General features: G+C 33.2%; 2 long non-coding RNA genes across 2 annotated transcripts; one reads left to right on the top strand and one right to left on the bottom strand.

Annotated features, from left to right (window-relative positions):
* The first annotated feature begins 811 nt into the window (after positions 1–811).
* Positions 812–3,511, top strand: LOC145801782 (uncharacterized). Its single transcript, XR_014343434.1, has 3 exons — positions 812–907; positions 3,090–3,169; positions 3,273–3,511. It is a non-coding gene; the product is annotated as an uncharacterized LOC145801782 (long non-coding RNA).
* A 4,773-nt stretch (positions 3,512–8,284) lies between these two features.
* LOC145801418 (uncharacterized) lies at positions 8,285–14,085 on the bottom strand. The gene is made up of 3 exons (XR_014342857.1): positions 13,773–14,085; positions 8,935–8,981; positions 8,285–8,525 (listed from the first exon to the last, which is right to left on the bottom strand). It is a non-coding gene; the product is annotated as an uncharacterized LOC145801418 (long non-coding RNA).
* Positions 14,086–14,837: the final 752 nt, after the last annotated feature.

Genomic DNA, 14,837 nt, shown 5'->3' with positions numbered 1-14,837 from the left:
AGCTGGGTCCCATTTCTTTCGACTCTCCAAGCACTTCCCTTGAGATTCTCCTTATACAATTAGCCATCGAGTTCCACATAGTGTTAGCATCACCTTCTAAGTCCCAAGTATCTTCCTTATCCATTCGATTCATAAATATTTCTATTTTATCCCTTTTTAGGTCCCACCATCTCGTCCTATGACGCCCACTGTCCTTCCTAGTTTGGTATTGCCCTCTAAAACATAAATCTAGTACCAAAATCTTATGTTGAGAGACCAGACTCTCTCCAGGGATCACCTTACAAAAAAGTATTAAAAAAATTTAATAAAAATAAAAAAAATACGAAAAATAAAAATGTAAAATTTTTAAAAAAATAAAAACAAGCAAGCTTTCTTTGAAATTAATGGAGGTGCGTTCGGAAAACCAATTATTAAAAGAAATTGGAGATTTATTTTTTATTTTTTTAGTCATGTTTGTGGCGGTGGACTGGGCTTATTACACGGGTTAGGAGGTCTCAGTGCACTCTCAGTGCACCCAGATAGATATATATTCTCTCCTCCGTTGATCTAGCAAAAGCTTCCCACCCCCATTTTACTCTCTCTCTTTCTCTCTTCACACACACAGACCCACACTCTCTCTCACACTGTTTCTCCGCCAAATTCACCGACTTGAACCGCTCAATCCACCGCAGATCCGAGCCCTCCGCCGCCAGATCCAACCAGAGAAACCCTAAATCTTCGAAAATTGCGGCAATGGAGGAGGCGCTGGAGATGGAACCTGTCGCCAGATCCAACCAGATCCGAGCCCTCCGCCGCCAGATCCAACCAGAGAAACCCTCCAGAAAGAGCCTGTCGTCGTCGGAGGTCACTTCTCTCGTCGACTGTTGCTTGGATCTCTTGAAGGACAACAATTTTAGGGTTTCTCAAGGTGCTCTTCAGGCTCTTGCCTCCGCCGCTGTTCTCTCCGGCGAGCACTTGAAGCTTCACTTCAATGCCTTGGTTCCTGCCACTGTTGAGCGTTTAGGCGATGCTAAACAGCCCGTTCGTGACGCTGCTAGGCGCCTCTTGCTCACTCTCATGGAGGTTCGCTCGCACACTCCTTCTCTTTAATGCGTGTGGATATATATTTCGTTTTAGTAAATATGTGATCTAATTATGGTCGTTTGGGCCAAATTGCATACATGCAGGGTTCGAAATTGTTGAATTTATTTTTATTTTTTATTTTTGGGGGGTGAATTCCAGTGTTTGTTGATTATAATATTTTTATTTTAATAGTTGAATTTCGGTGAACTGAAATTCAGGTTAAGTGCGTATAGGTATTTTTTTTAATTTTTTTTTTTTAAATTTCTTTCATATTTGGAAATGAACTTAACTGAAGTGCACTGCTGTATAAATCTGTTGAATCAATGATTTCGAATCAAATCTTTTGATTTGATTTAAATATCTTGAATATTCTTTTTTTTTCTTTTTTTTTCTTTTTTTTTTGAACTTTCTCAAGTCAGCGGATGTTGATTTTGTCTGGTAATCATGTTTGTTTAATTCCATTCTTGTTCCACTATGTAGTTAATAGAGATATTTATAGTTTTAGACTAGAAACATTCAATTTTGATATTTCTCAAGTCAACTTACTAGGTTTTTTTGGATTATCAGATTTTGCAGATGTTGAATGATCCAAATCATGGTGTAAGGGAAGCGGCTATATCATGTATTGAGGTTTGTAAAACTTATGGTGGAATTGTTTTTATTGTACACACTACTGACTACTCGTCTAAACCTGAACTGTATTTCCCATTGGTCTTGATAAATATGAACTTTGTTATATTTTCTACAGTAACGGAGTTGCAAAAACTTTATTGCTCTTTTCAGGAATTTAATTTTGTGTGTGTGTGTGTGTGTGTGTGTGTGTGTGTGTGTGTGTTCGGGGTTGCTTGAAAAGGGAAATTAGTTTTAATAATGGTGCTCTTGAGGGAGTTATCTGAGCCTCCAAGATTCCAATTTTGTTTTACGGGGTGGCAGTTTTTTTACTAGTGATTCCTCTGCGCAAGATGGATTGAAGGGGTTTCTATGACCAGACAGCAACGAATGAGTAATTTGATGAGACATGAGAGGCTATGCAACAAATCAAATCTGCGGTAGAAGCTACCCTAAACATTGGACATTTAGCTCAAACTGTTCACTCTTTGTTCTGACGACGAGATGCTGCTTTAATGCTTCTTTGAATTATTAATGAACCATTTCCATTGTCTTCTAATTATAAATTTGATAATTAAGCCCCAGTCAAATCAACCTCTGCTTCTTCAATGGTAGAAGGATATCGAGCACCTTTCATTCCTAAGGCTTTCCTATAACTTGAGCTGAAACTTAGTAGAAGGATATATGCAAAGTTTGAACATCATATTATGCATTTAAAACGACTTTGTTAGTAGTGGTATGTGTTGTATACATAGGGTGCTTATAAAGAATATTCTATGAGAAGTTGTTTGGAAGAATGAGGAGGTAATAAGATAGTATGTAGAGAAGATTGCATCTTTTATTTTTAATCTGGATAATGAATGAGAGTTTCTGAATTTTTCTGCTCAATTATTCAAGTTTGTTTTGTTAGGGAATTTATCTGATTTTTGTTCCCTTCTCAGGAGATGTATACTCAGGCTGGGCCTCAGTTTCGTGATGAACTTCAGCGTCATCATCTTCCCACATCACTGGTGAGTATAATTTGTATGCAAAGCTATTTGAATCTGCTCTCTCCTTCCCCCAATAGTTTCAAGGTCAAGAACTCCTGAGATTGAGGTTTTATGTTTATATATGTTTCAATTTTAGATGATGATGTTTTAGTGTAGGATAAAATTTGAGCCTTACTGTATGCATTCCTACTTGTTATTGCCCATTCCTACTTGGTATGATGCATCGCGTTACTGTATGCATTGATCACTTAAATATCTAAGACTATTAACTTACTGTATTTTTGTCAATTGGTTTGAGTTTGCTAGGTTATGCAAAAAACTAAATTGCCTATATTCTTTGTGGTTGATATCCTTAAGGTTGGAGCAAGGTTGGTGGATGGTGTGGAGGATTATTGGTGTTAACTTTGGTTTGTTCTTTGTGATGTTCAGGAGATAGTGATGTCACAGAAAAACCAGTAGACCCGATTAAAGTTTACTCTGAGAGATATGCAGTTGTTCCTGATGACAACGTAAGTGTTCTTTCCACAGTTTTCATTGTCTTCATTACTGGTGTTTAAATAGTTGGTTTCTCCAAAAGATTATAATTTGCAACGGTTATCTATTTATTTGTAGGTCAAAAGGATAAATTTTGTAAAGGGGAAGATCTGAGTCTAGAAGTAAGGAATTTGCAGCTTAATTTTTGAAATATGCTCAAAATTGAGATCTTGTTGGAAATTTTTTATTTTTTTATTTTTTGTAAGAGCATTTAAATATCCAATGTGCTGATTGGTGAATTTTAGATTTTACTTTATTATTTTATTTTTTTTAGGATTTGGGTGAATTTTATAATTTAAATATGCTTTTATGAACATGTACAGTTTAATTATTCTTTGTAAAATATTGAATTTGATGGTTTGATCAATTTTTATTTTCATTTTCTGTTATGATGTTTTTGTGAATGGAATGTAAATAATCAGCTCTTAGAGAGTGAGAGACGGCACCATCGTCGGAAAAAAATAGAAATTTTTAATATTTTTATTAATTTTGTTATAGGTTTTCCTTTTTGCGACGACATTATACTGTCGCAAAAAATAGAAATTTTGTTATTTAAAATAAAAATTTTATTATTTTTTAATATTTTTTGTGACGGTATTACACTGTCGCAAAAATAGAAAATTTCATATTTTTTATATTTTTTGCGACGGCACCACACCGTCGCAAAAAAAGTGTTTTTTTTTTAAAAAAAATACTATTAGCAACGGTATTTTTTGCCGTCTCAAATAACATTTTTAGCAACAGTAAAATAGGGCCGTCGCAAAAAAGTCAAGAAATTTTAAACGTTATTAGCGACTGCACGGTGCCGTCCCAAAAAGGTAAAAAATGCCGTCGCAAAACATTAGCGACGGCACTTACCGTCGCAAAAACTCTTTTGCAACCCCTGCAGTTGCCACCCCCCTCTTGCCGTCGCAAAAAGTCATTTTGCCGTCGCAAAAAGTATTAGCGACGGCATTAAGAGTATTAGCGACGGTATTTTACCGTCGCAAAAAGTCAATTTTTTTGTAGTGTTTTATAAATAACAAACATGCAAAAAAATCTCACACCTAATCTTAACACCGAGGCCAACAATTATTTATAGTTACCTTTTAATTTGAAAGAGACATCCATGGTCATTTTCACATATGAGTCTGGTTTATTATTGTTTCATTGTTAACGGAGTCCAGACGGACGTGGAGAAAAAACAAAAATAAAAAATATTTAAATACCAAATGAAATCTTAACAATCACCATTTTAAAAGAGATAAAAATGTGTAAAAATATTTATTTTGGGAGAGATGAAGTAATGGAGAAGACTATACATGAAAGTAGTAAAAGATGTTGTGTAAACTCTTTTTTTTTTTAATAGTAAATTTTTGCTGAAAGAAAGATTAATTAGCTAGGTAAAATATATATTATATCTTTATTATGGAAAAAAATTCGTTAAATCAAGTGTATTTTGAAATTTAAATCCCTAAATTATAGGTGAATTCAATAGATTCTTTGTTAACTATAATTTAAAAATTCAATTTTTAGTAGCCAATTGATGTTTTTTTCTTTACAAAAAATAACCAAAAATCAACATGATTGGGTTGGGATTTTGAAACTTCTAGAACTCTCATGATTAGAAACTTCATTTTCCTTAATATATATATAGAGATAGATGTCTATTTACTACTAATTACAACTAAATGATTTTTCTATAATGGGGTAGAATGGAGCTGCAAATGAACGTGAACAGACTCGAATTTGGCTCGGTAAAAACTCATTCGAACTCGATTCGTTATTTTATTTATTTATTTTATTTATTTATTTTTTACATTCGAGCTCGTTAAATTTTTTATAAGTAAGCCCACACATTCTAAAACTCAACTCGTTAGCTGGCTTGTTTAATATTTATTATTTATATATTAAATAATGTAAAAATATGTATAAAAAATAAGATAAATATGCTAGCTATATATTGAAAAAATATAAATGTAATTAATAGTTAACTATAAATAGTACATTTATATAATAGTGATAGTAGATATTATTATTTTAATAAAATATTGACAGTTTTTAGTATGTATATATATATATATATATATTTTATATATATATATATTTTATATATAATAGTATAATCAAAGTTTTAATTGTGACTTTAGTCTCATACGCAAATATGAATTTATAAATTTTTTGACTTATTAAGGCTCGTGAATAGGCTCGATCTCAAGTCAAGTTTAAGCTAACTCGGCTCAAGCTCGGTTCATTAAATTTTTATTCAGCTCGAACTCGAACTTGAGCTCGTTAAAATTTTAATAAACAAGTCCAAACATATTAAAGTTCGGCTCGACTCGACTCGTCTTGACTTGGCTCGTTTGCAATCCTAGATAGGAATACCCATGATGAAAAGCACTTCTCAAAATAAAATTTACCCTCTATATTTTTTGGAAGGCTTATTTTCAGTCCATATCAAACTAGAGGGTACTATTGGGTCTTTGTAGATCCATCACGAACTCACATTGATGACCCGAACCGTTCAATTGTAGGGCTCATTGAGTAATTCATTGTGATGTCTCAGGTTTTGGGGCTTTAATAGTATTGTATAGTTGAGTAGTATGCACTTCTTTCGGTGTTTTGTTCATTGTTTCAAGTCGTTGAAATCTTTTTCTACTCTTACTTAACCTCTCTTTACTTTTCCCTGTTGTAAATTTTGAATTTTGGGCATTGGAACTTGCCTTGGTTTGCAAAATCATTTTTTGAGTTTTTGGGCAAAACTGCTCGTGCGGAATTAGAATCCGCCCGAGTGGATCCTCACAGAGTTTTTCAAAATTTTAGTATTTTCTGGACAAAAAACCGCTTGGGTTGATTTTGGGTTTCACTTGAGCAGATTTTGGTGGTATTTTCTGGGCAACTCTTTGGAGCAATCCGCCCTTGAGGCGAAAATTTCCGCTCGTGCAGAATTTAAACTGCTCTGGTAGATTTCAGCGCGTTTGTCTCGATTTTCATGCTCTTTTCCTCAAAACTGATGCCAAGAGCACTTTTGAGTCTGATTTTCTTCTCTCTCTCTCTCTCTCTGTCTCTCTCTCTCTTTATATATATATATATATCTATTCTTTCCCTTCTCTCCTAAAAAAACACACCAAAAATCTAACTTCTCACTAAGATTTAGCTCAAATCTTCAAGAGTTTGAGGAAGGTTCTTACACCAAATCAAAAGAGGGAGACGAGGGTTACGTTTATAACGATTGGATTGTGTTTTTGTCGACTTTGATTTCTAGGGTTTCATTCTTTTTATCTCTAAAGCTTGAGGTAGGGATAATCTTTGAGTTATATATACATTTTTCAAGTTTATACATGTTTGGAGTATTTTATCATGTTTTGAGTTATAATTTTGGGTGGTTGAACCTTAGATGATGTTTGGAGTTGATTTAATCTGTTTTTTTTCCAAAACTCTTGAGAATATGAGTATGTTGTAAGGTGTGGGTGTTGTTTTGAAAAAATCTTTTAAAAAATAGAACAAAAATCTTGTTTTGATGAAAACCCTAGAATTTGGAAATTTTGGAAAAAAGTTGCGAGATTGGCAAATTGATGCTTGATAATTTACGATGTGAGTAAATGATGGAGGAAATTCTATAATTGTATCAAATAAAGAGATTTCATGAGAAAATGAGGAATTATAGAATTTGAAAAGCTTGAGCTTGTTGTTGTTATTGTGGAAGAACAAATGCTAAAAATGATATTTAACATGTAGAGAATTCATGAATGTTGTTATTGTTATACTGTCTCTTAGAAAATATAGTATGATGTTATATTGATAAGAGATGTGGAATATGATCACAATGAAGGATTGTGTGGATGAATTGAGAAATTGAGAAATTTCAAGATATTGATCTAGAAATGTATGGCATTGGCTCATGATTTAATTATTATCACCTTTCGAATTGGCATTGTTGAGATGTTTAAATGGAACCTTATTATTGCATTGGGCATTTGCATAGTCATTCTATTTTGTCATAAAACAATTGATTTTGAATATTACATTGGAAAAATGTATTGTTTTGAAAAAGGAAATTGTTTTGTGAAACAAAATCGTATTGATTTGTTTTGGAGGTAAATACATTGGTAAGTTTGGATAGGGGGTGTAGTTGGTATTGGTTAAGTTGGCCTGAGTGTCTATGATGAGAGACTGAAAACATGCGCGGAGGAGGTACCACGTGCCTTCCGATTAGCAACTGGTGAAGTGGGGATTGGTAGTGCTTGTTATGCCTACTTGCAGATACCAACATAGGAACTACTTGAGTCGTATTTACCACCCCTTCGAACTACATTGACATTATTGAATTGTTAAATTCTCAAGATTGCGTTATGCACAAAAGTTTCAAACACTACAACAAGTTGGGTTTTGAATGACGGAATTTTTTTGTCTCGAAAGAGCTAATTTCGTCACTATAGATATTTGTGACGAAATATTTTCGTCACCAGTTTCGTCATTGAATGTTTGTCACTAAAAACCACCGTGACGAAAAATAATTTCGTCACCAATGAAATTAGTTCAGTGACGAAATTTTTTGTCACCAATAAAACAAGATTTTGTCGCCAAAAATTCTCATTTTTGTCACCAAATAATTATTCAGTACCATATTTATAATTTTAGATGACGAATAAATTTGTCACAAATGTTGATCATTTATGAGGAAATAATTTCGTCACAGTAAGATGCAAAGGTGACGAAATTTTTCGTCTCCAAAAGTCATACATGGGTGACGAAATATATTTCGTCGCAAATATATTTATATACGTGATGAAATTTATTTTGTCACAAATATATTTATCTACATGACGAAATATATTTTGTCACCAAACAACAAAATCAATGAAAATTTTCATATATGTGCTGTAATAAATTGTCACAAAAAAATGTTTATTAACGACGAATAATCATTTTGTCATAATAACAAGTACAAATGACGAAATAAATTCGTCACTAAATATGTACCATATTTTATATTTCAATTTCAATTTCAATTTCAATTATTATTTCACAAATATCCCTGCTCATATCCCAATAGCTTTTTAATTGTATTAAGAAATCCACTAGCTATTATACATCACTCCACAAAAAAATTCAGTAAACAATTTATATTATAAATCAAATATATCCATCAAACAACTTTAATAATATAAACCATTAAGTATAACAAAAAAACCATCAAAGCAAATCCTAAAATGAACTAACGTGGAATCCACAAAAAAAATCAACACTCAATCTTGATTTGCAACTACAACTAAGTATCAGTTCAGGAAACAAAATTCAACAGTTGATCTTCATTTGCAAGTATACTTCCAAACGTTATCAAAAACCAATCTGCAAAGAAAATAAACAAAGAAAACATTAATATATTATCAATTACATCTAAACTCATATATAAATAATTTTATTTTATAAACCAATTTAGTAGAAATGCATCTAACAAATCAAAACTTCAAAGAGTTGAGGTGATCCTTGATAACAAAGCAACACGGATAACATAAGATGCCAAAAGATTGCAAGAATACCATATATCACTATCACTAATGGTAAAATATAACGTAGCATTGAGGTACATTTGATTCACGACAATGGGCTATATTCATTCATTTGGACACTCGCATAATAATAATGCAGAAGCACTTGCCTCTGGAGACTCAATTAAATTAATAAATAAAGCAAAAATGAAAACATGATTTTCCAGAGAAACAAAATGAGGCAAATCAAAAGACCAGCATTTACATACCTACCAAAGTACAACTTTTTGATAATGTATGCGCAGAGTAATCCAATCTGCAAGAACAAGTAAAATGGCTTACAGATTTGCACAAATATTTTTTTTTTGTCAGCAAGAGACAATTCACAAGTAGCATACATTAAGTTTTGAGTGGAAGCAGCAGAAGCCATGACAGCTTTAAGAGCACATCTATGAGGCCCAAAAAAAACTTTTTCCTGGGGCGTATGCAGTCACAAACCACTCTAATAAGCTAAGAGTGTGTTTGGATTAAAGGGTTTAGAATTCTAGAGATATTTGAAATAATGATTCAAAATCATATAATTTAAAATCCAAAAAACTCTTCTTTGAACTAGTTTCGTATATCTGGATATTTGCATACTTTCAGTCGAACTGAAAGAATTACAACATAAGGCTGTATTATTAAAAATTCATAGAATCATGTAACAAGGATAGTCATAATTTTGATGAGCTAAAAAGAAAAGGAGAAAAACAAAAAAATATGAAAAGAATATGAAAATACGAGTGCTTTGGTACGCAACTCAAGCTAGCACCAGCTAAAAATAAAGTTTGCTAAATATTCCTCTTTTGCTTCTTATATAGTCCAATTGAGCACAATGAAGACAATATATGATTGGTTGGCTAACACGAATTGAATGTTTGTGTCAAATAACAAGGACAGCACCACTAAGAGGGAGAAGTTGAAGCCTTAAGAACAAGAGATAGACCAATAGATATGAATGTAAGTTGTGAGAAAGCACATGATCTCAAGAAAAGACTTCTTTAGCCAAGACAAAGTGGTTGAAATGTGGCTTCACTAGGTTGAGTATAGGGAAAACCTTCAAATGGATCAATCTATACTAATATATAATGGGAAGCCTCAACTTGGTGTCCACATTTTCTGGAAGTTGTGTCATGGTAGTTTTGTTGACCAAAAAACCATACTATTTAATGACTTTGGCATTTTACCCATAGGGGTAAACATGTAATACACAAAACCTTATAAAGCAGTGAACTTAACAAACCACTTTCCAAAGGCCACGTTCTCATGACAGTTGCATTCCTGAGAAGGCTATGTTCTCCTCTTTACTGTTCCATTTTTTGCTAGAAAAAGAAGACATTAATTATGGTGGCTTTGTTGAGCGAAGTATTTTCCATTTTCGCTGCTTTCAAGTTTCATCTGGCCTTCCAAATTGCACATTGCTATAGCTATAGACGGATTTGAGAGATATAATTTGATATGATTTTTCCAATTCTTAATGTACTGAAGAAAACATTCAACCATATAGAAAGCAGGACAAATGAAGAAAGTACAAATGAGTCATGCACTGGATTTCTGCAATTAAAATGTAAGTATTCCTTTTATCTTTCGCATCACATTTGCACCCAGATTCGGTTTCACAAACTTTGGAGCCAAGCATGGAAACTAAAATTTTACATTAACCATACTATTTCCACAATTGAAAAACTGTTACACTTCTTAGATTTTAAATTCAATCAATATGCATATACATCATGTGTGCCACCACCTATTAAAAGTCCTTATTATGCTAAATCATCCTAATGATATATACAAAACAGCAACAATCATAAAGTGATATACAAACTTGACCAACCCACTGCCTGAGACTCAATAAATGTTCCTTCATTTCTTCTACTGTGAAAAACTCAATCAAAGACACACTCATTATTAATCACATCACTAACTTAGAGCAACTCCAACACTGCCTAGCAAAAATACACAAAAAAGTAAACACATAGTCTTGTCTCTACTTTGGTTAGTGTGTATTTTAACTAGGGTCATGCTAAGTAAGAATTTTGATAATGAATCTATTTTCATTAAATACATCTTCAAACTTGTTACATCTTAGTTAATAAGTAGTCAAACTACTGTACTTTAACTAGTATATACTAACCAACATGAGAAAAATAAAAAGATAAACAAGCTAGACTTACCAAAAAGGCGATGTACGAGTTCATGGGATACCTCCTCCTCTAAATTGTCCTCTAAAACCTTGTTTCTTAAGAAACTCCATGATGTTGATCATTATGGATGGGGAATGCATTATAGTCCCTGTAGCTGGCTATTTCTTTTGATTGGTCACAGGAGTTGCAATCAATCCAGCTGCTCTGTCAACTTCTACGGATGGTGTAAAGAGGGCAGACCTTTCTTAAGATTAGTTTTTCCTTGCAGATGGTACTAATGTTACAAAATTGATTCATCTATATTTCAAATTTAATTTTTCATTACATGCTAGCTTTTTTATCATTCTTGCTAAGAAGATTTAGATGCTAATCTCAAAATTGTTTATACTTTCATAAATATTAAATTGTTAGAAGTGTTGTAGCTTGTAAATATGACTTATCAATAATTATGGAAGAACATTGATCTAGGGTTCAAGTCTTTGCGAAATCTGTATTATTCATTCTTTGAAACATGGCAAAACAATGCAACATGTAGTACCACATTTTTTCCTAGCTGCTGTGTCTAAACACATTTGGTTCCTTGTTTCGGGGGGTGAGCAATCCATGTGGTGCCAATGGTTAAATCCTACCTTTTAAAAGGCTATAGTTTTTGGAGAGTCAGGGTCCCTAGTAATCCCTCATGGGTTTGGAGGAAACTGTTCTCGTAGGAGCCTCATATACCCTCTGATCAAATGTTTGATAGGCTCTAGTGAGAATACCTTTCTCTGGTATGACAATTGGCAACCATTAGATTCGCTATGGTCTAAGTATGGGGATAGGCTCATTTATGATACTACTCTTGATAGAATTCTAAAGTTAGGTCTATTGTGACTGATAGTGGGTGGCAGTGGCCCAATGATTCCTCTTGGGAGGTACAAGAGATCATCTCTACCACTCCCCCTGATTTGACACCTTCCCCGTTGAGGGTTGACAAAGTTATTTCGGCTTCTAATAAGGATGGTAAGTTTAGTATTGGGTCTGCCTGGCAGCAATGGCTTTCCAAGTGGCCTAAGAATCAATGGGCTGGATTACTCTAGGGCCCTCATTCCATACTTGAAGTTAGCTTTATTGTGTGGATGGCTATCCTTGGTAAACTCAATACGAGTGATAGGCTTACTATATTTGGCATTAACATTGCCCCCACATGCCCTCTGTGTGGGCAGATTGGGGAAGATCATAACCACTTGTTTTTTCAATGCCCTTTTTCCTCTAAAATTTGGGCTGCTATCCTTGGGAAATGCAATGTGAGAAATGCAATGTGAACTGGACTTGTAATAGCTGGAATGATTGGGTGGGTATGGTGGCTAGAGATTGCAAGGGTAAATCTCTATCTACCATTATTAAGAAACTTGGCTTCTGCTGCACTGTTTATCAAATCTGGTTGGAAAGAAATAACAGGGTGTTCAATAAAGAAAGGAAGCCTGAAGAGGTTGTCCTTTAGAGTATCATATGCATGGTTAGATACAGGTGTCTGGCCTTAAAGAACATCAAGAATTCACCCACTGATGATTGGTTTCAGCAAGAATGGAGGCTCCCAGCCACCATTCTTAAATTGAGTGGAGTGTAGCTTTTAGAGGGTTGAGTGTTGGTGAGTTAGCAATTGAGGGTTGTGTGATGAGAGGCTCTACAGGGAGGTGTACTAATCTTTATATCTATATCTGTTACAGCTGCAGGTACAGGAGGATGCTTACCAAGAGTGAGGTATGTGAGTTCAGATATAGTGGGTTGAGTGCTGTGAGCCTGAAAATGTGTGTTATACTAATGCTATTAACTCTCTATAATATTCTTGAAGGAATTTGGTGCAGGTGCAGTGGCAAGAACAAGGAAAACCTACATGAATAACTTCAAAGTTCTCAATATTTGCATCTAATGTTTGCAACCACTGACTGGTATTCCCTCAACAAACCTTGTCTAGTTAATTGAGATGGATTTTGAGGCTTTAAAGCGAATTTTCAAATGCCTTTTTCAGGCTGGATTACCATATGCATTGGTTAAATATCAATAAATAAGCTACCTAACCATAGCTGACACTGAGTTTTTCTTTTCTGGTTTTCGTCATGTATGTATTTGCAAGCAGGAGTAATTTTCTAATAAGTAACTCTTTTAGCAGTTTAAACCTAATCAATTAGTCAAATTTGCAATGTTGGCAATAATGCAAGACATATAATGACAATCATGGTATAAAGTGACCATCGTATCAACTAGTAGAGCTTTTGTTTACATCTTTAATTTTTCAAGTGTTCTGACAGCTTTATATCCGTAATTTAGGGATAAACAAGATAAATCAAGTCAATGTGGGGGTATTCATGATAATGGTAAGCCATGACGAAAGGGTTAAGCAAAATTGGGCATTGTATTATCGTAAGTATGCAGTACCAAAGAGGCAAGAATTGCATAAAATGAGTCTTCCTATGAAAAAAAAATAATATGGTGACAACTTGATCAATCTACTCCATTATATGCACTATGAAAAAAATAAGCTATTTGAACCAAATCGATTATAATGGTAAACAAATTAAGCTTGAACATATTTTCTTGCCTGTTGAGTTTTCAAACCAAGCTTTGACAACCTACTACTCGCTCGACTTGAATCGACTCAACTCGTTTACAATATGAAACGCTAAAAAGGGAAAAGAAAGATAGTACTCATGATTTTACTCTTTCAATTTGAACCAATTTCAAATCTAACATGAACAACAACCAAATAAACCAAAAAAAAAAAAAAACTATATATATCCAAATTATAGCAAATATTAACAAACCCAGAAACATCAGACATTTAATTTATCAAAATTATATTCAATTGCACATGGGTTTTCCCAAACTCTTGAATCTACAACCATAATTGAATCGAATACAGAGAAAGGAGGTCAAAAGATGGTGACCTGTTGTTGAATCCTGGCCATCTCAGTGGGCGACATGACTCATCTGCTCCTGGGCGAGTCTCATCAATTCAGGATCCATCATTCCGTTGAACAATCTCGAAGCCCTTTCACGCAATCGATGATCAACAACAACTATTAAATTGCAATAGATCTTCGAATGTTCGAACGAAGAACTACGGTTTGAATTCGAGGAAACAGAGAATTTCGAGAATCGGAGAGAATTTTTTGATTGGGTTTTTTAGATTTCGATTGAGAGAGCATCTAACTTTGGCACATCTAACCAATGTGTATATATATATATATACACACGGCCGGGCACATGCGATGTGCAATCGCTTTTTGAATTATAATATTAATTTTATATTATTTTTTTTAATAATATACATATAAATCATATGATTAGTAATTATGTACAATGTAACAGTTGATATTAATGTATTTGATAAATGAAGTATATGTACAAATCTTTAAAAAAATATAATATTTACTAATCTTAACTAAAAAATCTGTAAAACAAAAATTCATATAAATTCTGAATTTGGTAACATGAGACTGGAGATCCTGTAAACCCTGCAAAAATATATATATATATATATATATATATAACATATATGTAAAGATTAGTTTGATAATAATATAAATTGATTAAATTAAAATTTTACGTTCTTAAAGTGAGCCATAATTATACATATGCGTACTTTAGCTAATAAAGTACCATAATAACTTTGATTTTTTAATTGACTATTATGTGTAAAGACACAAAAGGTAATTATTGTGTTAATTTTTTATAAACAAAATTAAAAACTTACATTTTAACATAGATTGACATAGTCCAAATCACATGTCACGTTCAACTTTTTTTCTCACCAAAAGTCTCAAAATTTTGACGCTACCCAAAAAAATTAGAGGGAAAATCTTTGGTGGCGAATTTATTTTTTTCTCACCTAAAAGAAGTTTTTATTGTCGAAAATAAATTTTGTCACCTATTATTTTTACATTTTTATTATATGTGACAAAATTTTATAATTCGTCACGGATTATCCTTATTTAGTATCGAAATTTATT

The sequence above is a fragment of the Camellia sinensis genome, chromosome 10, assembly GCF_055761805.1.
Source record: "Camellia sinensis isolate YWXY chromosome 10, ASM5576180v1, whole genome shotgun sequence".
Taxonomy (NCBI): domain Eukaryota; kingdom Viridiplantae; phylum Streptophyta; class Magnoliopsida; order Ericales; family Theaceae; genus Camellia; species Camellia sinensis.
This window is presented reverse-complemented; position numbering and strand designations above follow the sequence as displayed.